Here is a 10,726-nt window from a genome sequence, read left to right as displayed (position 1 = left end):
TGGGAAAGTTGCCCTTTCCAATACATATAAATATATTTTTAAAAAGTCACCTTGAAAACGTAGCAGTTATAGGAAAATAAAAACAAATTATTGCCAAGTAATGTTTTCAATCAAAATGAATCCACATTTCTCTTTTCTACGCGAGAATAACTCACTCGGTCTCTCTCAATCTGTTTCTCTTTCTCTCTCTCAGTCCCTCTCTCTTTCTCTCTCTCTCTGTGTGTGTGTGTGTGTGTATGTGTGTGTGTGTATGTTTAACAGGCATCATCAAAGCAGCTGAGTTCCCCTCTACACATGCAATTCTGGTCATTGATCTGCCAGTTCAAGGAGGGATGCCTGAGTTAACACCGTTATGGCTGAAGTGGGAACGTCCTTTGCCCTGTGCTTCTCAGAGAAGTGATTCTTGGAAACCAGACAAAGGAAAAATAAAAACTGGAAAAGGAGGCCACTTGAAATGTGCATGAGAATAAAGTAAAGAACCGTTCACTCATTCATTCATGTGTTCTTTCAGCAAACAAAAGGACACCAGTGCGTAGCGTAGGGCCTTCCCGAAGCACCCGCTCTAAAAAAGGCTCTCAAATGTTGATTACCAGAGGCTAAGAAGAGTAGTGGGGGGCTAGGATGGAGGTGGTGATGGTTAATGGATATGAAAAAAATAGAATAAATAAGACTGACCATTTGATAGCACAACAAGACAATTATAGTCCATAGTAACTTACATTTTAAAATAACTTAAAGGGTATAATTGACTTGTTTGTAACTCAAAGGATAAATGCTTGCGGGAATGGATAACCCATTCTCTATGATGTGCTTATTTCACACTGCATGCCTATACCAAAACATCTCATAAATACATACACCTTCTATGTACCAATGAAAATTAAAAATAGAAAAAGAGGTCATAAATAAAACCACTGCTTTGGATAATTAAAAAAAATAAAGTCCTCAGGAGGTTCCCTATCTCTGAACCCTGTTCAGTTCTTCACAGCACATTTCACAAACTGGTGATGTGTTTGTCTGTCTGAGGAATTATCTATCTGCTTTTCTGGACTGCAAACTCCAAAATCATAGGGATTGTGTCTGTTTGGTTCAGTGTCCATCTTCAAGACTGAACAGTGTCTGGAACTTAATGAGCATGGTGCTTACCTAATACGAGCTGATGAGTACATGAGAAAGGCAGTGGATGGCTTCTGAAGGCAGGGAGGTGAAAACCTTTTTCCTGCATGTTGTGATTCTCTAATGAGGTCTTTGGATGTTGCTAGGATCTAGCAGCCTATTATTTCAAGGAAGATTCTTACTAAGGAGATGCTTAATTTAAAAATCTTTATTTCCACCTGGTGAGAGGACTTCAAGGCTAGGGCAAGCTAGCTTTGGCCTACTACTTGGGGAACTGTCTGAGATAAATATGTCTCAGATTCTTGGCTAGAGGTGGTGGGGGAGGAGGTGGGATTTGGATTGAGTGTCCAAGACTTACTGGGAATTTTGGGTCAGACTGACAGGGATGAGTTGGCATTTAAAGAGGCAGAGTTTCTGGAATGGGCTCCAGCAGGTCTTGACTGAGGTCCCCAAAATTGTACCTTTTTTTCAAGAGAGGGTATTCACTCTCTTGTCCAGGCTGGAGTGCGGTGGTACAATCACAGCTAACTGCAGCCTCGAACTCCTGGGCTCAAGCCATCCTCTTGCCTCAGTCTCCCAGCAGCTGGGACTACAGGCACATGCTACCACACCCAGCTAATTGTCTTATTTTTAAACTAGAGACAAGGTCTCACTTTGTTGCCCAGCCTGCTCTCCTGACCTCAAGTGATCTTCCCATCTCTGCCTCCCAAAGTGTTGGGATTACAGGCGTGAGCCACTGTACCTGGCCCAAACTTGCATTTCTAACAAGCTCCACGGTGATGCTGATGTTGTGAGGTCAAGAGACTATGCTTTGAAAACCACTGATGTAGTCAGAAGATCTCAACTTGGTTCTCGGTTCTCGGTTCTTGGTTCTTGGGAGCTCATTGTCCTTACAGGGTTGCTGTGAAGTCTAAAGGGACCAGTACAGTGTTATCTCATTTAATAACCTAACACCTCACCTGAAACAGGAGAAAGGGGCTTTTTCAAGGTTCACAATTTTTATTAATCAGACCAAGATAACGACTGTAAAACCAGAAGGAGAAAGAATGTGCTGCTCGCAGTTCAAGAGTCAATCTTTTGTTCGTTTATGTGACGAATCATCTTCGAGCTCCCCTTTCTCCAGGGTGGACTTGAGTATCACCTTCCCATCGATGCCTTCCCTTGCCACCTGTGTTTACATTTACAAGCCTGTCTCTAAAACTCGCTACCTCCCCTTCTTTCCTTATTGTTTTCCATAGCGCTCATTTCCCAACACAGTGTAGATTTCCCGTGTTTATTGTGCCTACTTTATGAATTGCCCACTAACATTTCAGCTCTGTAAGGTCAGAGACTTGTATTCATATCGTTCACTGTGGTCATCTCAGCACTTAGAATGTGTGTGGCACATAGTAGGTGCTTACAGTGAGTTGAATGGTGGCTCCCCCAAAATACACGTCCACATCCTAAGCTCTAGATCCTGTAAATGTGATCTTACTTGGGGGAAAAAAAGATCTTTCAAGATATAATTATGTTAAGAATCTTGAGATGCTATCACCCTGGATTACCTGAGTGGGACTTAAATCTAATGACAAGTATCTTTTTAAGCAACAGAAAGGAAAAAGCCATTGAAGATGGAAGTAGAGATTGGGGTGATGTGGCATGGGCCCTTGAGCCACAAGAGGCTGTAAGAGGCAAGGAAAGATCACCCCCTACAGCCTTCAGAGGGAACACAGTGTGGCCTTGTTGATACCTTAATTTCAGACTGACTTTTGACTTTCAGAACTATGAGAAAAATTAGTTGTAAGCTGTCCAATTTGTGCCAGTTTGTGAGGCTAACTCAAGGACACTAACATGTTCAATAATTTGGTAGTATGAATGAAGGAGTAAACCAATGAGCTCCCAGTGTGTGGCAGGCACTGCACTGGGTACTGAAGACACAATGATAAACAAGACAGACAAGAACAGTGTCATCCTGGAGATACGATTCTAGAGGGGGAGACAGACAAAAAAACTGCAAATGATGAATAAGTTATTAGTGATATTTCTCATAGTGCTTTCCTATGAAAGCAATAAATAGGGTGACAAAGGTATTTGAAATGACAAGAGGGATGCGCAGCTGGTGAATGGTGCTGTTTCCTGAATACTTCCAACTGCCTGCCTTCTGGGTACTTCATAGGATTGTGCTTCCTTGGCCCCTTGTGGTTGGGTAGGGCTATGAAACTTGTTCTCACCAATGCTTTGTGAATAGAAGTGACAGCTCATTTAATTGACATTGTGAGACCCTCCAGAGCTCTCTTTCTTTATGCCATGGCAATTAGCAACCAGCATCGCTTGAAAGAGCAGCTGTTCCACCATGCTGGGTTCCAGAGGCAGTAAATGTGGGCCAAAGCTCCCAGACAACACCCAGTGTTCATGAGCACGAGTGGGAAACAAATCTTTGTGTAGTTATAACCTCCTAAGATTTGGGGCTGTTTGTTACCACAGCATAACCTTGCTGATGCTAACTGTTATAGGTGCTTAGGGAAAGCATCTCCAATGAATTAACGTTTGGTTTGTGATCTGAATTGTGAAAAGGATCTGGTCATGTGAAGACCAGGAAGAGAGCTTTTCAGGCAGAGGGAACAGGTGCCAAGTCCCCAAGATGGGAAATGGCTTGGAGTGTTCGGGGAACTGATGAGACACCAAGGGATAAAGTATAATGAGTGAGGCAGGGAATGCACAAGCCAAGCCAGAGACATAAACAGAGGCCAGATCAACCACAGCTTTATAAGCCATAGTCAAGGTTTTTCCTTTTTCTTTTCTTCTTTTAAGAGTTGAGGTCTCACTCTGTTGCCCAGGCTGGAGTACAGTGGCACAATCATAGCTCATTGCAGCCTCAAATCCTGGGCTCATGCAATCTTCCTCAAGTCTCTCAAGTAGGGGAACTACAATGTGCACCACCACACCTGGCTAATTTTTTATATTTTTTTATAGAAATGGAGTCTCAGGCTGAGCACAGGGTCTCATGCCTGCAATCTCAGCACTTTGGGAAGCTAAGGTGGGCGGATGACAAGGTCAGGAGTTCGAGACCAGACTGACCAACATAGTGAAACCCTGTCTCTACTAAAAATAAAAAAAACTGGCCAGGCGTGGTGGTGCACCCCTGTAATCTCAGGTACTCAGGGTGCTGAGGCAGGAGAATCACTTGAACCCAGGGGGCAGAGTTTGCAGTGAGCCAAGATCACGCCACTGCACTCCAGCCTGGGCAGCAGAGTGAGACTCCATCTCAAACAAACAAACAAACAAAAACACAATAAAAGAAATGGAGTCTCACTTTGTTGCCCAGTTTGGTCTCAAGCTCCTAGGCTCCAGTGATCCTCCCACCTGGTCTTCCCAAAGTACTAGGATTACAGGCATGAGCCACTGCTCCCTTCAGATAAACTCCAAAAGTCTGTATTTTATCTGAAGCACAGTGGTAAGCAGTTTTAAGAAAGGCAGGACATAATCTAAATTATGGGATCTCTCTGCTGGGAGAAGAAACTCAACAAGATGCTGCTGAGAGTGAGGGCTTGGATGGGGAGCTTGGACTAGAGATGAGGTGGAAGGAACGGAGAGACTGGACACTTTAGATTCAAAAGGCATTTTGGGACAGAATCAGCAGGGTCAAGCTTGCCTGCAGGGTGTGTAGCTTTGGTAGCTGGGAGTACGGTGGTGCCATTTCCCAACAGGGAAGTTTGGAGAAGACTGGCCTCCCATGGGCTGCCGCACTGCGTAGTGCTGGAGGGCAAGCCTTACCCCAGAGGCAGGGCAGGGCCAGGGATGTGACCTGGAAGAGGGCACTAACTGGTCAAGCGGTTACCTTGGGCTGCTGACCATTGCCTCACTCTAAATAACAATTGGCACTTCTAAGCCGGACACGGTGGCTCACACCTGTAATCCCAGGGCTTTGGGAGGCGGAGGCAGGTGGATCACCGAGGTCAGGAGTTTGAGACCAGCCTGGCCAACATGGTGAAACCCCATCTCTACCAAAAATACAAAAATTAGCCAGGCATGGTGGCGGGCGCCTGTAGTACCAGCTACTGGGGAGGCTGAGGCAGGAAAATTGCTTGAATCCAGGAGGCAGAGGTTGCAGGGAGCCAAGATCATGCTGTTGCATTCCAGCCTAGGCGACAAGAGCAAAACTCTCTCAAAAACAAACACAAACAAAAAAACAAAATAAACAAACAAAAAGTTCACTTTTTAGTGCCATGTAAGGTTTTCACATTTCTTAATGCCCTGACTTTCTTAAATCAATAATGAAAAAAAAATTCTTTTTTCTTTTTAAGACAGAGACTCACTCTGTCAGCCAGGCTAGAGCGCAGTGGTACAACCAGGGCTCACTGTAACCTCTGCCTCCTGAACTCAAGTGATCCTCCTATCTCAGCCTCTGAAGTAGCTTAGATGACAGGTGGGAACCACCATGCCTGAATAATTTTTATAGTTTTTGTAGAGATGCATATTTGTTATGTTGCCCAGGCTGGTCTCAAACTCTCGAACTCGAGATCCACCCACCTTGGCCTCCCAAAGTGCTGGATTACAGGCATGACAGGCATGAACCTCCATGCTCAATCTAGTTCGTTCTTTCTTTTTCTTTTTTCTTTCTTTCTTTTTTTTTTTTTGAGACGGAGTCTCATTCTGTCACCCAGGCTGGAGTGCAATGACACGATCTCAGCTCACTGCAATCACCACCTCTTGGGTTCAAGCGATTCTTGTGCCTCAGCCTCCCAAGTAGCTGGGATTACAGGCACCCGCCACCATGCCCAGCTAATTTTTGTATTTTTAGTAGAGATAGGGTTTTACCATGTTGGCCAGGCTGGTTTCAAACTCCTGACCTCAGATGATCTGCCTGCCTCGGCTTCCCAAAGTGCTGGGATTACAGGCGTGAGCCACTACGCCCAGCCTAGTTCTTTCAATTGGCTTGATGTATTATACTTGTTGTATTATTGTTATATGATAGTACTATATATTACTTATTTCTCTCTTCTTGCCTATTGAATATAAATATTCCAATTGCTCTATAAAAAGATTTTTAAAACCATCAAGGCAGCCTGTGAATTCCTTATATTTGTGATCAGGTAAAATAATGCCGGTATACCACTAACAGTGCCTGGAACTAAACCACAAAATAAACACTAAATACGTAATGTTACTTACTGCTCTTATTGTTGTTATATGGTAAATATTTTGACCTGGTATCTTGTAATGTTCACCTTCTTTTGGTTTCTATATTAGTCACTAAATCTGTGTAATCTGACTTCTTTTAAACTTCTGAAAATAAGGCCATTAATATATGAGTTACAATGAAAGTGAGTAACTATGAGGCCCCTTTTTTTTACTTTTTATCTGCAGTGAATTATTGACTTCAGTGGATTTAATCAGCACTCCATTGCCATCTGAGTGACCCTGAAAAACAGGAATATTTTTAAGGCAAATTGCACATTTCTTCCATGGCTACACACAGTATTTGGATGCCAATATTTCTTCTAATGAGTTTCTACACGTTACTAGCCTATTGATGCAGAGTGAGGGTGGATGGCAGGCATTCTTGGGTGCTTATAAAACTCCCTTTCTCACCCCAGCATCAGCACACACACTGGCACACACATGCACACACACCCAGCATCTTTTGTGCCAACACAGTCATTACTGCATTCATGGGCCAGGACAGCGGTAAAACTGGGCCCCTTCCTGGACTCAAGGCTGAGTCTGGTTTAGTCTAAAGTGATTGTCAGGATGCCATCACCCTTGCCAATGATCAAGAATGGGTGTGTTGCAAAATTCTGGCCAATGAGGGGTGTACTGGGAAATTTCCTTCATTCTTGAACAAGGGTACAAGGAAGGAATGTTTTTCTGCTCCTAGATAAAATCTTCTCACCTTTTCCAAGGCCAGTATATCGGACCCATGAATGGAGCCAGCTGATGCCCTGAAGAGAATAACAGAATGAAAAGATTAAAAGAGCCTGGATTAACCAGGCATGGTGCTGCACGCCTGTCATCCCAGCTACATGGGAGGCTGAGGCAGGAGGATCACTTGAGCCTAGGAGTTTGAGGTTGCAGTGAACAATGATCATGCCATGGCAGTCCAGCCTGAATCACAGAGCGAGGCCCTGTGTATAAAAAAGAAAAGAGCCTGGATTCTGGAATTAACCAGCCCTGAAACCGCTCTAAGTCAGGTGTTCTGATTATAAGAAATACTTTTGTCCTAACTGTATAAGCCACTTCTAGTTGTAGCTTGCAAACCTGCATCTCAGAGCAGAACATGCCAGGTGATAGAGTATCTGCATCATTTCCAAGTTCTCTTCAGAAAGCAGTCATTCACTCAGCAAGTATTCACTGAGCACCTATTATTTGCCAGGCACTTTACTAGGTACTGGGGATTACAGTGATTACTAAGAGATGGGTCCCTGTCTAATGTCACTAACATTTTGTTGGGTGAAACAGACATTAAATGACTAATGCACTTAAAACAATTTATTCAAATAAAATAAAGATAAATGCTATAAGGAGACATATAGGGTACTAAATAAACCATAGCTAAGGTTCTGGAGGGCCTGTGAAGGCTTTCAGGGGAACCTGTATTTGTGCTGAGCCTTGTGGGATGAGGCTCAGGTCTTGACTAGGGCCAGGAGGAATGGGTTGCCTTGAATGAGTTGGACTAATGGTGAATTAATTCCTATAGCAGGGCACACATTAGTGAATTCTCATACTGCTATAAAGAAATACCTGAGACTGGGTAATTTATAAAGCAAAGAGGTTTCATTGGCTCATAGTTCCACAGGCTTTACAGGAAGCATGATGCTGGCATCTGTTCAGCTTCTGGGAAGACTTCAGGAAACTTACAATCATGGCAGAAGGCAAAGGGAGCGTGGGCACTTCATACGGCCAGAGGACGAGCAAGGATGGGGCGGGGCGAGTGCTACACACTTTTAAACAAGCAGATCTTGCGAGAACTTACTCACTGTCGTGAGAACAGCACCAGGAGATGATGCTAAACCATTCATGAAGGATCCGCCCCCATGATCCAATCACCTCCCACCAGGTCCCACCTCCACCATTGGGGATTACATTCAACATGAGATTTGGGTGGGGACACAGATCCAAACCACATCAGGTCACGTTGCTGCCAGACAAATTCAGGGTTCTGTTTGCAACGAGTCAGGGAAACAGCTATGAGCAGGTATCGCAGAGAGTCTGCACTAGTGTGAATCTTAGTTGACCAGCAGAAGCCCTTCATCTCAAAAGTCCCTGTCATTTGCCAACAGAGGAGCCTGTTTCTTCCTAAAGACTCTGAGGCCAGTATCCCTTATAGAACACATTTTTAGGTTACCCCTAAATTCATTTTTTTTCTTCTTGTTTTACCTCTTGCAGATATAACAGAGATGTATTCTTTATTGGGTGTAGGTGACTTTTTTCTTTCCTGGAATAATGTCTATCAGTGTCTATAAGAGCCAATTTCTCAGATCAATCACCTCAAACATTTAATGGACATGTGCAGCACATCCCCCAGCTAATTCACAAAATCTTTAAAATTCTTTGTCCAGTTAATCCATATGTAAGAAAATGTAGGTGACTTCTTCATCTAAGATCTGCCAAAAAGAGTCTTAGCTAGATTAAGTTGTTCTGACTGTATTATCTGAATTTAATAAAAATCTAACTATCTTTACTTTTTATATAACAGGATAACAAATTCAGAAACCTCTCTGGGATGGGAGTAGGAAAGGAAGTGGAATTGTGTGCGGGAGGCAGTGAGGCAGATAGAACAAATCTGTCTTCTTCAGCAGATTATAAATGTTTCAGACAGGTGTGGTGGCTCATGCTGCTCATCTCAGCACTTTGGGTGGCTGAGGCAGGAGGATCACTTGAGCCCAGGAGTTTGAGACCAGCCTGGCCAACAGAGCGAGACCCTGTCTCTCCAAAATAAAAAAATTAGTTGAGTGTGGTGGTATATACCTATAATCCCAGCTACTCGGGAGGCTGAGGGGGGAGGATCGCTCAAGTCTGGGAGGTCAAGGCTGCAGTAGACACTGCACTCCAACCTGTGTGACAGTGTGATACCCTGCTTCACTAGCCCAAAAACACAGATTATAAATTTTTTAAGGGCAAGCACCACATTGGAAGAGGCTGCTTAACATGATGATTAAAACTTAGGGCCTTGTGCTCGCTTTGGCAGCACATAAACTAAAATTGAAATGATACACAGAAGATTAGCATGTTCCCCTGCACAGGGGGAAAAAAAAAAAAGAGTTGGGGCCTGGTTTCAAAGGCAAGTTCTGCTACTTACTGTGTGATCTGTGGAAAGTTACTTAACCTCTCTGTGTCTCAACTCATCTCTATAATGAGAACAGAAACAGCAGCACATACTTCATAGGATTGTGCTTTTGTAGGAAAGACAGTCAGAAACAAACTTAATTTTGTTTATATAAAATGTATGTAAAATGTCAACCCCTTTTGCATCATGTTGCACTTTGGCAGTCTGATAAATCCCATAGACCCCTTCTCAGGATTATATGTTTAAATGCATAAAATAAAATATATGGATGACAAAGAATTTATAGAATTAAATACTGTTATCAAGATGTTTTCAAAATTTATTAAACAGAATACATGTGCTTCTTTAGTGATTCATGAAACAAGATCTGGAAGCAAGTCTAATAGCTTACGTAATTTCAGGAAACAATGAGCATAAACAATACTTTGGGATTTCTGCAACAACTGTAATCTCATTTAAAAATATCCATGACTTTTACTGCTGACAAAGCCATAGGTGCCACAATGGAAGAAAGTGCTACATTTCAGTTTGAGGTTAATCAAAATGGAATTGTAATTTTTCTCCCCAAATCTCAGATTAAGAATCCAGGTATAGGCTGGGCGCGGTGGCTCACGCCTGTAATCCCAGCACTTTGGGAGGCTGAGGTGAGTGGATCACTTGGGGTCAGAAGTTCAAGATCAGACTTGGCAACATGGTGAAATTCCATCTCTACTAAAAATACAAAGACTAGCTAGGTGTGGTGGCAGGCACCTGTAATCCCAGCTACTCTGGAGGCTGAGGCAGCAGAATCGCTTGAACTGGGGAGGCGGAGGTTGCAGTGAGCCAAGATAGCACCACTACACTCCAGCATGGGCAACAGAGCGAGACTTCGTATCAAAAGAAAAAAAAAAGATTGCACCATATGCATTTTTAAATTATTAGTCCTTTGCAAACAAAATTTTAAATAACTGTTTAATCATTACTTCCACCTTCCACCACCAATTGTAAGAAATTTAGTTAGCTTCCTGAGTTCTTGTTAAAATCATGCTGAGAAAGTATTTTTGTCAGTCTGCATGATGGATTTCCTGAAGCAGAGAGCCAGGTTCCCAACTCTCTTGCTTTCTCCTCATAGGTAATGAAGACCATCTTCCACCAAGCCTTCCACACATACAAGATGGACATAGACCCCAAGCAAGGGACACAGCAGTGCTTGTGTGTTGTGTGCAGTGCAGCTCAGGGGCAGGCTCTTTGAGATCTTGCTTTCCCACAGACCAGCCACTGCCACCTATATCCAGGGCAAAGGCAAGGCGGTGATTGTGGAGAGGTAAGTCACCCACGTGCTCAGCTTCAATGCAGGTGAACCAC

At 43.4% G+C, this 10,726-nt stretch overlaps 1 non-coding gene across 1 annotated transcript; it reads left to right on the top strand.

The window, feature by feature from the left end:
• The first annotated feature begins 9,267 nt into the window (after positions 1-9,267).
• LOC116271431 lies at positions 9,268-9,372 on the top strand. Its single transcript, XR_004179983.1, has one exon. It is a non-coding gene; the product is annotated as a U6 spliceosomal RNA (small nuclear RNA).
• Positions 9,373-10,726: the final 1,354 nt, after the last annotated feature.

Source organism: Papio anubis, chromosome 18 (genome assembly GCF_008728515.1).
Source record: "Papio anubis isolate 15944 chromosome 18, Panubis1.0, whole genome shotgun sequence".
Taxonomy (NCBI): Eukaryota; Metazoa; Chordata; class Mammalia; order Primates; family Cercopithecidae; genus Papio; species Papio anubis.
The sequence above is the reverse complement of the archived record's forward strand: the minus strand, read 5'-3'. Positions and strand labels throughout refer to the sequence as shown.